General features: G+C 40.8%; 1 long non-coding RNA gene across 1 annotated transcript in view; it reads left to right on the top strand.

Moving 5' to 3' along the window:
• LOC126298545 (uncharacterized) overlaps positions 1–16,890 on the top strand; it is a 521,034-nt gene extending 504,144 nt beyond the window's left edge. The window contains exon 3 of the long non-coding RNA XR_007552620.1: positions 16,523–16,890. This is a non-coding gene — a long non-coding RNA (uncharacterized LOC126298545). The remainder of the gene's footprint in view (positions 1–16,522) is intronic.
• The last annotated feature ends 682 nt before the right edge of the window (positions 16,891–17,572 follow it).

Raw genomic sequence — 17,572 nt, forward strand, 5'->3', positions numbered from 1 at the left:
ACATTCTAATCACTTATTCGTTGTACCCATCTATATTTCTGCATTCATTTGCAGCACCATATTTCAAATGCTTCGATTCACTTGTTGATTGACGTGCTTACCGTCCACGTTGCACTTTCGTAAATGTTAACAAATACCTTCAGCAAATGCTCTGTAACACTTAAATTTATATTTGGTGATAGCAAATTTCTCGTTTTCGGAAACGCTTTCCTTGACCCATTTTACAGACTTTAAATTCTGATAACTGATAATATTGATCACAGTGGTGAACAATCATTTTGTATTTCGAGTGTGAGATAACAATTCCTGTGTATTTTTTTGCTACGGAATCGAACTGTACTCTTAGAAATGTTATGTCACGTAAGGTTTTCCAAGATATTTAAAATAATTTATTGCTTTCTAGCATTTTCTTCTCTTAGTTACTTACATATTCGCAATGAACCTTTGGCTCATTCAGTGGATGTGAAGGAAACGTACGAAATGTAACCCATCTACTGTAGAACATCAAATATAAAGATCATGAACTGATGATCTGCTGTGGTTGAAAAGTTGTTGCAGTACATACTCATTTAGATTTTGGTTCCATGATATACTCTTGTTTTATGTGTTTGTAGGATAGCCAAAACACGAAAACCAAAAATATGTCGAGGAATGACTGTTGAGATAAATATATACTATAGCAATGGAGACTAATAAAAACAAACTATTAGTTGAAATATTTTTATATATCCTTTATATTTCAGTCTGACAGGCACATTTTTGAGAGTATTACTACTTTCGATGTCCCACTGTAGCCTCTTAGAGTAGTTGCAATATTCTGACGTGTCGTTCCGACACACACACGGCGGACTACTCATTCAAGTCAGTACATCTGAAGATAACGCAGGGAGATCGAAACTAGTCATAATTATAAAAAAAATAGGAATGAGACTGAGAGTAAACCATACATTTTTTTTAAATATCAGCGCAGTTGGTTATTTCTCTCGTGACAAATATATCGGTTGTAGGGCCAATAATCAGTTGTGCCAAAAAAACCATACTACTTCCGCTTCAGGTTAAGTTAGGCCCGATGTAGAAATTTACAAACGTTTTTGATAAATAGGATAAGGCCAACAATTAGTTGTGTCAAAAAAGCCATACTACTACTCACGAAATTCGAATTACGTGCTTGGACTTCGTTCAAAGCATTTGCTCCTGGCTTTTTCGGAAACAGAAGGCAGTAGAATTATGTTTCTATAGTAACTACAAAAAAATGGGGTACGCAAAAAATACACTTTATAAATACGCTCCTTGATTCCTTTCCCGCAAAAATTAGGTGATATTAGCGACGAAAGAGTGAACGCTTCCAACAGGACATTCTTTCCATTTAAAATCACTATCAAGGACGCTGGCATCCTTAAATGATGAGCGATTGATATTATATTTTGTTTTAGAGAGACTGATGAGACACCTTGCCACAGTAAAACATCTACATCCCATTTTTTGAAATAAATTAATACAAAACGTTGTAATACATTAAAATTTCTAATTATGGCTATTCTTTTTGATTGTGCGTGTGAGTTTTTCTATGATATGATGAGTTACCTGTACCATACTATGGTTTTATAAACGTTCACCACATACTGTAAATAAAGTCGATACGATTTTTATTTTGACGTGATGGAGAGAAACTGGTGACACCTTTAAATTCCACATCAAAAAATTAGATACACTGACCCCCTAGGAAACCAGATGCAGAAAAATGTTTCAATTTCTTATCCAGTAACGTAAGTTGATAGAAGAAAATTACTGAAAAAATATAAGGAGTACAAAAGAGAAACACTTATAAACTTTATTGACTTCATTAAAGCTTTTGATCATATTATAAGAAGGAAGCCACTTCTTATACTGGGCCACAGGATTTATCCAAACACTTAATATAAGCCACAAAAAGCATGCATGAGGAGTCATATGTATTTGTTGCAGGGATCGGTAATTGAAATAGCGAGTGCAGCTTTTCAGCCGTGATTTCTGTTGTGTGTGTAAACGAAATACTTTTGCCATCGGATTAGGGAAAGATGGCGAAGGAAATCGGACATACCCTTTCAGAGGAACCATTCCGGCATTTGCCTAAAGAGATTTAGGGAAATCATGGAAAACCAAAATCAGGATGGCCGGACACGTGTTTGAACCATCGACCTCTCGAATGCGAGTCCAGTGTGCTAAACACTGCGCCACCTCGCTCGGTGGGTTTATAGTTAACAGTGAGAATAATCTGTGAAGATCAGCATGTCAACTACAGAGAATCTGGACTCCACGCAATTTGCAGATATCTGATAACAAAACGAAGATGATGAAATATTATTGGAAAAACAGCATTAAGTCCACAATTGTAATAAATGCAAAGATACTACAGCAATCAAACATTTTTAAGTACTTAGATGTAAGTGACGTTGGTTTGCAGCTGTATGCCATTCCCATCTGCTACCTACCTTCCACGTATGCAATTCATACCACATCATTCATAACCTACCGCATTGGTGGCATCCTTGGTCGTCCCTGGCGATTCTTTCCCTCAATAGCTCCCTCTGCTATTGTTCCGATGATGTTGTTGTGTCCTATGAGTTTACGTCTTCTTGTTTTGACGCGGTGCCAAGAGGCACATCTAAAGAAGAAGAGGGAAGGAAAGAATCGCCAGGGAGGACCAAGGATGCCACACATGCGGCAGATTATGTATGAAGTAGTATGTACTACATTCGTGGGAATGAAGCGAGAGTCAGACAGAAGAGGGGAATGACATATTACTAAAAACTGACCTCAGAGTTGAACACTAAAGAGAGAGATATAACAAGAAGACGAAATTTATTTTCAATTTAAAGTAGCGTAATTTAATTTAATGAATTGCTCAATCAGACGAACATTACAAATGAAAATAAGAAAAGAAATTTTACGTACACGGCCAGTCCCAGTAGCAGTGGGCGGAAGCAAAATCTGGTTAACAGCAAACAGTAAACCACTATGAATCCTGAATGCGGAAATGACATTTCTCACACATGTAGCATGATACGCATGATAAGATAGAAACTGAAATCTCTTTAGTATTAATGATAAAACTGTAAAACCATTATGTTTGTCTGTCTGTTGTTTGAACACGCTAATCTCCAAAACTACTTCGTAAATTTTTATCGGGTTTTCACAGGTAACATGAGTGTAGCTTGAGGCAAGTTATAGGCTGTATCACATAAAAATCGGAACACGAAAAACAGACATCATAATGTTAAGTTTTATTTAAAATCCTCTTAATAGTTCGGATGTTTACTTATCACGGCGTAGTACACCAAAGAACCAATAGATGGCCGTGTTAATTTCGAAATAGACCAAAGAACCAATAGATGGCGCTGTTAGTTTTTTAACTCAGTGACAGATGTACTCGTATTTTCGGAAATATACATCAGTGAAAGAATTAATCACCGCAGTTTTATATTTACGAATACAAATTAACAGCGATTTACTTGCTAGGACATACGGATTTACTGATTTCGTTCGGTGTATTAAAAATCTCACGACAATGCTCTGCTTCTTGTGATGGCTTTAATTTATATTAGACTTCTTTCATAGGACAATTTTTGTACCTCTCTGACGGATGTACGTATCTACGGAAGTTTCCGTCAGCGACAGAATTAAGTGCCACAGTCTTATCTTTATGGATACTAACTAATATTGAATTTAGTTTACCAGGATATACGGGTTTACTGCTATCCTTTTGTGTATTAAAAACTTAACAAAATCTCTTTGCTTCAGTCGATAGGTTTTATTTATATATGACTTCTTGCTTAGGAGAAGCGAATTATTCAGTTTACTTTGTGATTTGGGTGCCTATTTACTATGCTTTGATTTAGTTTTGTATACAAATAAACATGGGAAGATAGCGGTCGAGTCTGTCTCAGTACATCAGAACGGCTGAAATACTGATTACTATGCGATCTCAAAAATCCATTGAAGGTCATGAGGCGATACTTGACGCGGCTCGAGAGTATCTGGCTTTCTTTCACTCTTTGGAAATCCTTTCCGAAAGCGAGACGTGACCTAAGTCTGATAGAGGGCGACTTTAATTACCTCGCTTCTCGGAACTCTTCACTTGCCGTGGCTCAACGTCACTTCTCTCCAAGAGGAAATTTTGATACGAGGTGGCGCAGAGGAGCGAGTTTCTATACTCGGCATCTCACTTATTCCTAACAAATCACCATTTCGCGTTAAAAATTTGCAATTTAGTTAGTTTATGTTATTCCATAACAGTGAACACAGCACAAGGCCAGACGCTGTGTTTTGCTGGTGTGGGCCTGAGTGTCAGTTGCTTTTCGCACGGCCAGCCTACGTGGCTATCTCTCGTGTTAGTGAAGCAAGCAAATGTTATGTACATGTCCCCAATAATATTGCTTCAAATGTTCTACAGAAAGTAGCTGAATAAGTCAAAAATAAATTCCACGTGTATGAAGTTTTTGACACAACTAAAAATAACTATATAGGCAGTGCCAGGTTTCTCAGTTAGTACAGAAATAAAAGCAGGATCAGGAATCATATTTATAAATAAAAAATAAAAAAGCGAGAGAATATTGAAAGAAATGGAAAGAAGACAATGGCAGTCTGGAGGACAACAGACTAACCACCAAATAAACTACAGAAATATAAACTACCAGAACGAAGAAACTTAGGGTCGACGCAAAACCAGATAGAAGGGCTTAGACTTCTCTATATAAGTAGGCGTGAGAGACAAATTCTAAGAAGTGCAGAAGAAGGAGATAACGATGAACCTTTTTAATGAATAACAGTTCTCCAAAATGTGCACAAAAATAAGAGAAAAACTTTTTCTATAACTACACCCACTTATTTACTCCGTACTTAACTATACAGTGTTTGGCACCACTGCACGCAAACGGAGTGTAGCAAAAAATCTACTGCTATACCTCCGTAAGAGCCTTAATAGTCACTATTTTGTTCTGGCGGCCCTTAAACAAGACGCAGACAGGCAACACATAGAATTCTGACAAATTCCTCAATAGTGTTTCTTCTTACCTCCCAGGACTGCCGTCTAAGATCATGGTGTATATCCGTAATACATTCATGCTGAACGAACAAGCTGTTAAAACAATTATCAGTACGTCTTTAAACTGCCTCGATGTCTTCTTTTATCCCAACCTGTTGGGCAAAGCCAAACACTTGAGCAATGCTCATTAATGGGTCGCAGAAGCTCTTTAAGCCATCTCCTTTATAGACGCGCTAACTTTCCCAGAACTCTCTCAATAAACGATGGTCGCTCATTTAGCCTCCCTGCTACTGGCTAATTACTTGAATGTCCCGTTTAACGGCATTTCGTAACGTTATGCCAAGATATTTAAATACCAATACTGAGCAAAGCAGAGGACTATTAATACTGTATTGGAGCAATACAGGGATATTTCTCCTACACTTTCGCATTAAAGTACATTTATCCACATTGAAAGCTAGCTCTAATTCATTACACTGAATATATTGTAAATGCTGTTCAAGTCGTCCTGAATTCCTACAGTCATTCAGCGACGACCCAAGGATATACAACAGTATCATCAACAAACATACTCAGATTGATGCCCACCCTATCCTACAGTTCGATTATGTACATTTAGGACAGAAACGGTTCTATCGTACTTTCCTGGTGCGTCTCTGGCTTTACCGCTGTTTCTGATGAACACTCGTCGTCCAGGACGTCGCACTGGGTTTCAACAGTGGAAAAATCTCACATATTTGAGAACCCACTCCGTATACTCGAAACTCTCTTAACATTTCACAATGTGGTACAGTATCGAAAGCATTTTGGAAATCTAGGAATATGGAATCTATCTGTTGTCTTGCGTCCATGGTTCACAGGATATCGCGTGCGAAAATGGGTAATATTGCTCCACACTAGCGATTCCCTAAAAGTATATGTTGATTTACTGGCAGAAACGTTTCTCTCTCGAGGAAACTCATGACACTGAAGAAACTATTTGTGCGATAATAAATAAAAATGTATAGTTAATGTCAATTGCACATAATTCGTAAGAAGCTATGCAACAATAATCACATTCTTCTTGTTAATTTGTTACAAAACTCAGTACTCAGGACTACTTAAAAAAAATGATGAAGTTACGTTCGGAGAATATAGCTATTTTTGTGTGTCGACTTTCCACTGAACGATTTTACAGATTTCTGTAAAAATAAACAATTTAGATTTCCTTTTTCCACTTAAGGTTGAGGTTGAAATCTATCAACATACACAAACTGCCTGAGTAACAGGCACAGATGAACTGATAATCGTACGTACGGCTTAAAATAAACTTAAAAACTTCCGACAAGAAAAAATACGATACTGCCGATCTCGAGCACGCGAAGAAAAGACGATGAGTTGTTGGCGATATCGATTTGCCAACTGGCACAGACAGTCACACAAGACGGTAACTACTGTTATGCAAAGTCATTGTAATTTTTCTGTTCTCTTGTCTTTAAAAAGAGCTCCTCACCTCTGATTCTCATTATTAATTCTAAAACGGACGTTTAAGACGCAACAGTTTAAACTAAACATGTTACAGACATTTGGTATATGTTTGTAACGGAAATACGCACATAGTCCACAATTTTCGCAATAGTTTCTTACTTAATGATAAGAAAATCTTCGAAAACTATTATCCCTTGATATTATTTGCAGGCAATAAAATAAATTTGTAAGTCACTTAAGACAGCCAATACATGAAAGGAATCAAATGTATAGTGTCGTCCACAAGACAAAAACTATCGGGGAGCTATTGGATTCTTGTTTGGTAAAGAACCCTGAAGTTCAAAAATACAATACTCGTCCTAGCATGTGGACGATTTACTGTGTTTATAGAAAGGAACCATAAGAGGTATAATCAATTTTTCAATACTTTGAATTCACACTATAGTAAAATTAAGTTTACCATAGAGTTGGGAGGAGACTGTCAGCTTCTTAGACCTTGACATTGTCATTAGGAAGCAAAAACATTTTTGAAGGTGTACCGAAAGTAACTTCTACATCTACATCTACGTCTACAGACCCAGTAACACGGACCAATACCAAAATTCTGTAAGACACAATCATATATCTCTCCACTCCACGCTGCACCACTTGCTATTCATACCATAAACCACATTTATTTTTCTGGACAGCAACCACAAGAGAAATAATTAATTTTTCAATACTTTAAATTAACACTATAATAAAATTAAGTTTACAATAGAATTGAGAAGAGACTCTGTCAGCTTCTTAGACCTTGACATTGTCGTTAGGAAGCAAAAATATTTTTTAAAGGTGTTCCGAAAGTAACTTTTACATCTACATCTACTTCTGCAGACCCAGTAATACGGACCGATACCAAAATTCTGTAAGACAAAATTATATATCTTCCCACTCAATGTTGCACTGCCTCCTACTCATACCACAAACCACATCAGATCTTGAAAATGAATTAAAAATAATTTTCAAAAATTGCATACGGTAATGGTTATAGCACTACCCCGGTTAGTAGAAAGAAGAGAGAGGGGATAACAGCACTTCTGTATCTTCCTCAGAATGCACTAAGTGACACTGACAGAAATAGGCTCCATCATATGTGCAGGTAGGACTTCGCAGTGGTCAGTGGTCATAATGTTTCGGCTCACCTGTGTATAATGCCACTTACCTTGACACGAGCCAATTATATACTCTTGTTTGCTTTAGTTATTGACGATCAGTGAGTATATGTGGTATTTTGTTCACTCACAAGTGTCAATAGCCAATTTTAATTTTCACTTTTCAGGGGCCACCGCATTCCACTGTCAGATTATATCCAGCCACTCGCCGCTGGACTTGAAACATAGTGCTGTGCACTGGTATTACGTCAGAATAAATGAAGTGATAACACGGAAGCGTAATACAGTCCGCATTCGTGAAGCAATCTCATATTACGTGTCGTGTTAAAATGAATACTAAAATAAAGTAGCAAAACGCTGGGGACTGTAGTAGCATTACATGGGCTCCACTCTCAAAACAAAGTTTTAGGTAGACATAAAACAATAGCAATTTTATTTTAACAGGCATAAAAGTCTGACTTAATATAAAATCACTTGATATTACTAATATTCTGAGCAATGTACACAAATATCTTCTGAAATTATATGAACTGTCTCTGGAGTTTATGAAAAACTGATAAACTTGTTAGTTACACATTTAGTGCACACAACTATCACTGTTGAGGGCAGATAGATAACAAGCGGACGGCTGTCTATTAATCACAAGCATTAAGTCAAATAACCTGGCGGATACCGATCACTGCACCTGAGTCCACAGAGGCCATGTTGCAGTGACGGAGGCTCATAGCTGACTGATGCCTGCAAATTGTCGTGGTGAAGGCATGTAGTTCTGGTTGAGGTGGGAGCTGGAATTGGCTTGCCGAGGCAGTGAGGCCGTATAAGTACTGCACAGGTGGATGGCTATGACATGTCCTAGTTGCTGGCATGTGACAGCGGAAACAAGCAGTGCTGTGTTAGCCGCAACTGCTATTAGTGACATGGGCACCACCTGTAGAAGAAGAGAGTGCCGATCATCTGGGCAACTGCCGTCGGAACTGCCCATGAAACATACTCGTGTTGTTGTTCTCTGGGCATGTGAGTGAGTGACTCCAGAATACACGTCTCCTGCAGGTCGTGCTTTAGCAACCTGCACTACTTGCGTGTTATGTCGGTGGACTACATATTTCGATACAACTGGGACGTCATACCTCACATGCACGTTCGCCAGGCATGTTAGGAACTGATCACGTCTGAGATTTGGCTGGTACGAGATTTGTCCTTCGCAGTCCTCTAGAGCTATCGTACTGCACATCAGTCTTAGTGATCTACGTTCCCCAGAAACTTAGGAAAGCAATTGTGTGTTTTCTCGGCATTTTTGTGTTGTTAATCCATTGAATAGAGCTCGTAACAAATCTCTCTGCTCCTCTTCGAACTTTTCTGCATTTTCCGTTGAGATAATATCTAACTGCTCCCAGATCCAACGAACAACTCCAACCAGTAAAGTGATACCTGTGGCCACATTCACAATATTTGTTGCCTCTTCGAACGCTACAGCATCACGCGTATAAAGTTTTAAAAAAGCGTTTGAAAGAATGGACGCTACGCACTGGCTTCCGACTTTCGATCGAATAGACAGAGTGTGCTGATGCTTTTTTTCATGGATGCCACATCTGGTTAAACTTACACTGAAAATGAAGTACAAAGTTCCGAGCGTGAGAGGTTCTCAGAGGTATATAGGGCTCGTTTTCGACAACAAGATGTGCCTCCCAGCACAGCGGAGGAATATGGAAATAAGGTTCTTCAGAACACTTAAGATTAATAAGTACCTCATTCTTTGGACTCTAGCAAAACTTGTGTGTTTCAGTTTTATAAAGCTGTTGTGCTGTTTCAGACATGACTATGGATGCCGAATGCATGAATCAGCGTTACCTTAAAGTTTAATGGGCATCTATGTTACTTACTCTGAGTGGCTTCTTCGTTTGACTTGGGTGCTGAGAGGATTAGTCCAATTATGAAGCTCTGTACTTATGTTCACCACTCAAGAAGAGCCATTAAAGAAGTCGCAGCGCCTCATGCTGTGAATTATTCAAAAACAGTCGTAATCGCATTTATTATTATTATACCGCCAACCGGTTTCAATCTGACGTAGGGGTCATCTTCTGGACGTTTACACTGTGAAATTATTGATATCCGTCAGAAAGACTCCATTATACAACAGCTAAAATGACGTAAATTTAAAATATGTCTCCCATTGGTCGACTGCCGGTGGTGCCACTCCTGCCTGATTTACGCTTTATAAACCACTGCAACGGCGTCTTCACCACAAGGAGTAGAGGACTCTGTAGTCCTTCCATATGAACCGTTTTAGTAAATTGACTCAAATGTTTTCTACGTAAATGTACGAATAGATAGATTATAATACAAGACGACACCAGTTTTTTGTGTATCACAAATTGTTTTACTTTATATTATGGCACATCATGTAATATACTTTTACGAATTTTACGAGTTGACTACGGAACATTTGTTATTATTTTATAATTAACACTATAACTGTAACTCTTTTTAAATGGAATGGCTCCATTTTCTGTTATTTACTGTCACTTAAATTTAAGTTCAGCCAAGGTGACTAGTAATTACATACAATACACTGTATTAAATGCCGTTGATCACCGCTGGCGGTGTTGCCGTCTATTCACGTGATCTCAGCACGCTCATACGAAGGGTTAGTCTCGCATAGTTTCCTCCGTTACGTAGACAGGAGTGACACCACCAGCAGTCGACCACTGGGTAACATATTTTATATTTACGTAATTTTAGCTGTTGTATAATGGAGTCTTTCTGACGGATGTAAATAATTTCACAGTGTAAACACCCAGAAGATGACCCCTCCGAGCCGAGCGGTTTAAGGCGCTGCAGTCATGGACTGTGCGGCTGGTCCCGGCGGCGGTTCGAGTCCTCCCTCGGGCATGTGTGTGTGTGTGTGTGTGTGTGTGTGTGTGTGTGTGTGTGTGTGTGTGTTTGTCCTTAGTATAATTTAGGTTAAGTAGTGTGTAAGCTTAGAGACTGATGACCTTAGCAGTTAAGCCCCATAAGATTTCACAGACATTTCAACTTTTGACTCTTACGTCGGGTTGAAACCGGTTGGCGGTATAATAATAATAAATGCGATTAAGACTGTTTTTGAATAATTGATTAATCATACTAATCGCTGCTTCATCTTCACAACCATGTTGTCCATAAACCTTCATGCTGTGTCAGGCATGTAGGTGCCTGTCCGATCTCTCGTCACCGGTATACCACCTGGTTGGGTGACCAACCGTGGAAAGTTGAACACTTCTCACACAACCTTTGGTATCTCCAGGAAAACAAACATAGTGACACTTTCTTGAATCAAATTTCAATTCTCATCCTGGATTGGACTCAGCTCCCCCGTATTTGCAGACAAGTCCCAAAAGTGAAGTGGAAGAGAAGTTGTACTCAGATAAATACTTATTTAAATGTTTTACAATATTTTAAAATAGAACTGCAACTATTTTCCAGGAGGTAGGAGGGGGGGGGGGGGGGGGGGAGCGGGATATCCTTATCCAATTTTGTGATTAGCTATTATCATGTCCACAAGCCCCACTTGCCAAATGAACTCGCCACCTAGGATGAAGAGAAAAGTCATCTTGAGGGTAGAAGAGCTGATGAGATTCATTCAAGCTATGAAATTCCACAATCTGTTGTTTCTCCTCCCTCGTCCCATGCTCCTCACAGGTGAATTCCTGCTATTCAGAGCCTGTAAAGAGCGGAGAGATGAGACAAGTTCATCCAGGACACCATAATTCACCTTCAGCATCAACGGAGGTAGGTGACATTCTGCTGTATATGAGAATATGATGGATTTTGCTGCAAAAAACTGGTTGCTGCAGCAGCCAAGAAGACCTAGTCGATACCTATAACGCCCGAAAGCAAGCTTCACCGAATGCAATGATATCGTAGGTGGGACACAACGCCTTGCATCAATGAAAGGAAGAAATACCTGAAGTCATGAACAACAAGCTTTGGTTGGTTAAAACAGACACCTGGCCAATGCGTAGGTCCTTCTATCAATAGAGTCGGAATGGAGTCCTTTTAGCTCGCCATCCGACTGGGCATAACCTGTGAAACTTGAATCCATCGTGTAGCTTGAGGACTCCCCCGTGTACGGTGCCTGTAGTATACGGGTGGTTGTACGGCATAATTGAACAGAATATGTTTCACGTCACGACAAGACGCCAGCAATCAGTTTACCGGTTGATCTGCCCTTTATTTTACCAGACAAAGAAAGGAATGTGGTATGAGTTTCAAAGTTTCAAAATGTTTCATTACGGCTAATCTGTATATGGAAAAGTATAACAAAGTGATTTACAGCTTGTTCTTTATGGGGTATGTACCGTATTAACCAGTCAGAGATTGAGTTTGTTCACACTTTTTGTTCTGTTCATCGTTGTCATATCCGCTTGCTGCTTTAAAAGCTCTTTTTACAGTCTGCCGTACACGGAAACTGCATCTGATACCGTAATTGTGGTGGTTCAGGTTTGTTGTGTGCTTTATTTCTCTGTACGATATGTTTGTTGTACGTAAAATAATAGATGAACTAACACAGAATGTGTGCAGAAAATGGATAAAGCTATGACGGTTGCAGAGCAAACTCAGTATTGAATATTACAGTGAGAGTGTGAATGTTTCCAATACCTATCTGCACAACTGTTGTTGCATTAGCAATGTTGTTCATGCACGCAATCCAGATCCGTCAATACCACAAATATACGCTCAATTGCGCTCGTCTGTTCATCATTTTGTTATTCTCATCCCCAAAAAGATCCCAGTCTACAAGGATCGATCAAAATGTATCCTTTAGAGCGTGTTGCTGCAGCGTAAAGCAACGTAATGCAACTCCGAAGACGGTATATAAGCTACGACATACTGGCAAGGGATTAATGTGACATTCATGTCTTTCCGAAGTGAGTGCGGTAAATTTGGAAATGTGAACTATGGCGACGTTATTAAAAATGCGTCCAAACTGAACCAAAGCACTGTTTGTCTTTTTTTTTTAAGCTGCTGAAGCACAAACACCGGTAGACATCCATCGGAGAATGAAGAATGTATACGGAGCAGCACGTCTGTCAAAAACCATCGTTTTGGACAGGGAGTGATGCCAATTCATGTTAGGACACGTTCCCATATAGCAAATGTCGAAACACAGAAGTTCCGTCAACTCAAGCGGGAGACATTCGACCACTTCCTAATTTCTGCCCATGCGATTATCACTCCTCCGGTCCCTTAAAACAGGCCTTCAAGGGTGGACATATACCTGTCGGGCGAGAATGTGCAGCAGGCACACAGGAGGACACTGCGTTCTAACGAACGGGTATCTTTAAGCAGGTACGTCGATGGGATGATTGCCTCAATTCTCACGGCGCTTTTGAGTGATTAGCATATTGATTATGGGCTATACAACCTTCGAACGTAAAATTTTTCATCGCCCGTTATATCAAAAGGAGATTTATGTACACTACTGGCCATTAAAATTGCTACGCCAAGAAGAAATGCAGATGATAAACGGGTATTCATTGGACAAATATATTATACTAGAACTGACATGTGATTACATTTTCACGCAATTTGGGTCTATAGATCCTCAGAAATCAGTACCCAGAACAACCACCTATGGCCGTAATAACGGCCTTGAAACGCCTGGGCATTGAGTCAAACAGAGCTTGGATAGTGTGTACAGGTACAGCTGCCCATGCAGCTCCAACACGATACCACAGTTCATCAAGAGTAGTGACTGGCGCATTGTGACGAACCAGTTGCTCGGCCACCATTGACCAGACGTTTTCAATTGGTGAGAGATCTGGAGAATGTGCTGGCCAGGACAGCAGTCGACCATTTTCTGTATCCAGAAAGGCCAGTACAAGACCTACAACATGCGGTCGTGCATTATCTTTCTGAAATGTTGGGTTTCGCAGGGATCGAATGAAGGGTAGAGCTACGGGTCGCAACACATCTGAAATGTAACGTCCACTGTTCAAAGTGTTGCCAATGCGAACAAGAGGTGACGGAGACGTGTAACCAATGGCACCCCATACCATCACGCCGGGTGATACGCCAGTATGACGATGATGAATACATGCTTCCAATGTGCGTTCATCGCGATGTCGCCAAACACGGATGCGACCATCATAATGCTGTAAACAGAATCTGGATTCATCCGAAAAATGACGTTTTGCCACTGGTGCACCCAGGTTCGTCGTTGAGTACACCATCACAGGCGCTCCTGTCTGTGATGCAGCGTCAAGGGTAACCGCAGCCATGGGCTCCGAGCTGATATTTCAGGCTGCTGCAAACGTCGTCGAACTATTCGTGCAGACCGTTGTTGTCTTGCAAACGTTGACTCAGGGATCGAGACGTGGCTGCACATTCCGTTACAGCCATCCGGATAAGATGCCTGCCATATCAACTGCTAGTGATACGACGCCGCTGGGAACCAACTGATTCTGTATTCTGCTAACAGTCATTGGATCTCGACCAACGCGAGCTTCAATGTCGCGATACGATAAACCGCAATTGAGATAGGCTACAATCCGACCTTTATCAAAGTCGGTAACGTGATTGTACGTATTTGTCCTCCTTACACGAGGCATCACAACAACGTTTCACCAGGCAACGCTGGTCAATTGCTTTTTGTGTATGAGAAATCGGTTAGAAACTTTCCTCATATCAGCACGTTGTAGGTGTCGCCACCGGCGCCAACCCTGTGTGAATGCTCAGAAAAGCTGATCATTTGCATATCACAGCATCTTCTTCCTGTCGGTTAAATTTCACGTTTGTAGCAAGTCATCTTCGTGGTGTAGCAATTTTAATGGCCGGTAGTGTATGTTAGCAACGTGACAGGCTCATCTCCTTTCTATTTCTCTTTGTCTTGTTTTGCAAGCAATCTGCAAGCAACGCTTTCTTGAGTAGGCGTTGTAGTATTCATCTGTCTGATTCTTTGCTTTTTTTCAGACGGAGGAAATCTTTCTTGCTTTAAAATTATGGGTAACTGAAACCTGCCTGGCTAGCCACGTGCTTCCCGAGACGGAAGGCTTGCTGGTCCCCGGCACGAATCCGCTTGGTGGATCAGTGTCGAGGTCCGGTGTGCCGGTCAGTCTGTGGATGGTTTTTAAGGCGGTTTTCCATCTGCCTCGGCGAATGCGAGCTGGTTCCCCTTATTCCGCCTCAGTTACACTATGCGTGCAATTGCTGCGCAAACACTGTCTCCACGTGAGCGTACACCATAATTACTCTACCACGCAAACATTTGGGGCTACACTCGTGTGATATGAGGCGGTCCTCGATAGCTGGGGGGGGGGGGGGGGGGGGAGGGGGGGGAGGGGAGCACTGTGGCCGAACCGCACAATAACGTTGTGGTTGGGTTCAATGTGGGGGGCGGCGGTGGGGTGAGTGGTCTGCTGTTGTGGGGTTGTCAACACCTGAGACCTACGTCTGGGACGAAGCCTCTCCGTCGTTTCCGCGTTTCAATACACAATACATGCAATCGGTAACTGAGGATGGTTGTGTACGTGACTGAGAACGACCATAACGAGTGTCTGTCGCATTGTCAATGAATATGTATATGACAAACTTCAGAAGTTTTTAAAAATTTAACGCTACTCGTCTCTGACAGCTTCAGCTAGCGCGTTGATAACCTGGCCGTCAAACTTCAAAACGTTATGATAGACAGCCTGATAAAAAAATACATGACTACATAATATCTGAGTAGTTTTGTTACTAGACTAAGAACCTCTTAGTAAGCCGAAATCAGTACGGCGCTTATAATGGTGGTACGTAAACCGAATTAAAAGTCGTCTAGCTCATGCAAGAACACGACGTTTAATCATAAAGCTGCAATTATAATCACGAAAAAATCATACTCCGACTGCGAGTTTTGCTGATAGCGTTAGTACTTGTCTACATGTCTAACACTCAATGCGACACATTGTTCCAAACGACGAATTACTTGGCGAAGATATGAATTGTAGAAGTGTGCTGTTCAGGAAATGTTCCACCTCGAAAATTAGCTAGTCGTCAGGAAATACGTACCACGGAATGGTTTCTACCCTAGGAAAAAGGAAAAAGTCATTGGGTGTCATATAAGGAGAATACGGGAATGAGATAAAATTTGGTAAACCAAATGAGCAGCGTGTGTGTGTATTATAGGGAGAATAAGCTGACTCGTTGACGGGGACCAAGTTTACGACCTTGAATAGGTAGTCTTGATAGACTTCGGAATCTTCGTCTGGAGATTTAAAAGTATATTCCTTTGAATATTTGCCTTTTACGGGCATAATTTGTTAGGACCACACAATGACCGTCCCAAAAGCATTCAGCTTTACTTTGACTGACGATTTGGGGTCTTCGCCATTTTCGGTGGTGATGAATCCACAAGTTTCCACTACTTTGTGTGTGTGAAATCTTATGGGACTTAATTGCTAAGGTCATCAGTCCCTAAGCTTACACACTACTTAATCTAAATTATCCTAAGGACAGACGCACACACCTATGCCCGAGGGAGGACTCGAACCTCCGCAGGGGCCAGCCGCACAGTCCATGACTGCAGCGCCTGACTGCTCGGCTAAACCCGCGCGGCTTTCCACTGCTTTCTTTGCTCATTTGTCTCGGGGCCATAGTAATTAGGCGGCTAAAAATTTCATCTCGATTGGCCTGACGACACTGCAGCTTTTCCGCTACTGTCTGAATTTGGCGGGATATTTGAATAGATGTGGGCAGTCACGTGACCCAGAGCATCGAAACGCTTATAATAATCTAAATGTTGAAAATTTTTAGAAAGTAGCCTTTCTCTGAAGTTCACTTTTTGCATAGTCTTGTCATTTATGTCTGAAACACCAGGACCTTCAGTTCTCTTAGAATTTCGGGTTCTTCTACATTTATTCAGGCCACAACGGAAGCGACTGCACACACTTCCATTGAGTCACATGATGGTACAACGTCGACTGCACACCAACCTTCGCAGCGCAGCGAAACGGCATCATGAAGGCGCTGACCCGCGCGTCAGTGGGAAGAACGGGCAGCGCCACACCTTCAGGACAAGAGTTCAGCGCCGCCTGCCAGCGCTGACCTAGCAAGCCGCCCATCGCTGTTCGGCCCCAGTTCGGTCGTAGATTTCGAGAGCATCAGTACTGAGTAATAGAAAGGTCCTTAGCCTGCGTTCTGCGAATAGTTATTCTGTATAAAAGTGCTTGCATGTAGGAACCACAGGAAGCCACCTAGAAATTATGTTATGTTTCATTCCTTGTTAGAAATAAAGTGTTCCATTAATCTGCAAGTGGTTCTTACAGATCATTTTGGATTTCTGACACTCCCATTTTGGGTTAATGTCTTGTGTTAGCCCCAAATGGAAGTGTATCGTATTTGTAAGATTTCATTAGCAGAACACAGTACGATTGCGTGCCGTGTTCTAGTTTTTGGGCTTGCTGCGCCTTATAAGATTACGACGTGTGAGCCTTTGTTTGCAAAATGATTGTTGCATCACTGCAAGACGTAATGCAAGAGTATATAATATTTTTCATCTCGATGCAATATTCGTCTATAGTGCTTTAAGTTGTGAAATGACTGCCCAACCAAAAATTATCATGACGTCTTGTGACAAGTTTTATCTGACTTTGCTCCAGTTTACTGGTTTTAGTGTATTCTTCGTAATATTTGGAAGAAGAGTGGTTTCAATTATTAATGCAGTTTTTCAGGTTTGTGATGACATTTGAAAATGGCGACGCACTGCGTCGCAACTAGTTATGTAACCTTTTCAAAACTTCATTGTTTTAGTGGCTATGGCTTGAAGACTTTTTGTGTTAAAGAAACATTTTAAATTCCATTCAGTCCTTGATGACAGTTGTGTCGAAATACATTATCTGTATGAATGCATGGTTTCCAGGTGATATGAATTAATAAAATTTTCTCAGGCTTCCAGCGGCGTCAGGTGGTTAAG

Source organism: Schistocerca gregaria, chromosome X (genome assembly GCF_023897955.1).
Source record: "Schistocerca gregaria isolate iqSchGreg1 chromosome X, iqSchGreg1.2, whole genome shotgun sequence".
Lineage (NCBI taxonomy): Eukaryota > Metazoa > Arthropoda > Insecta > Orthoptera > Acrididae > Schistocerca > Schistocerca gregaria.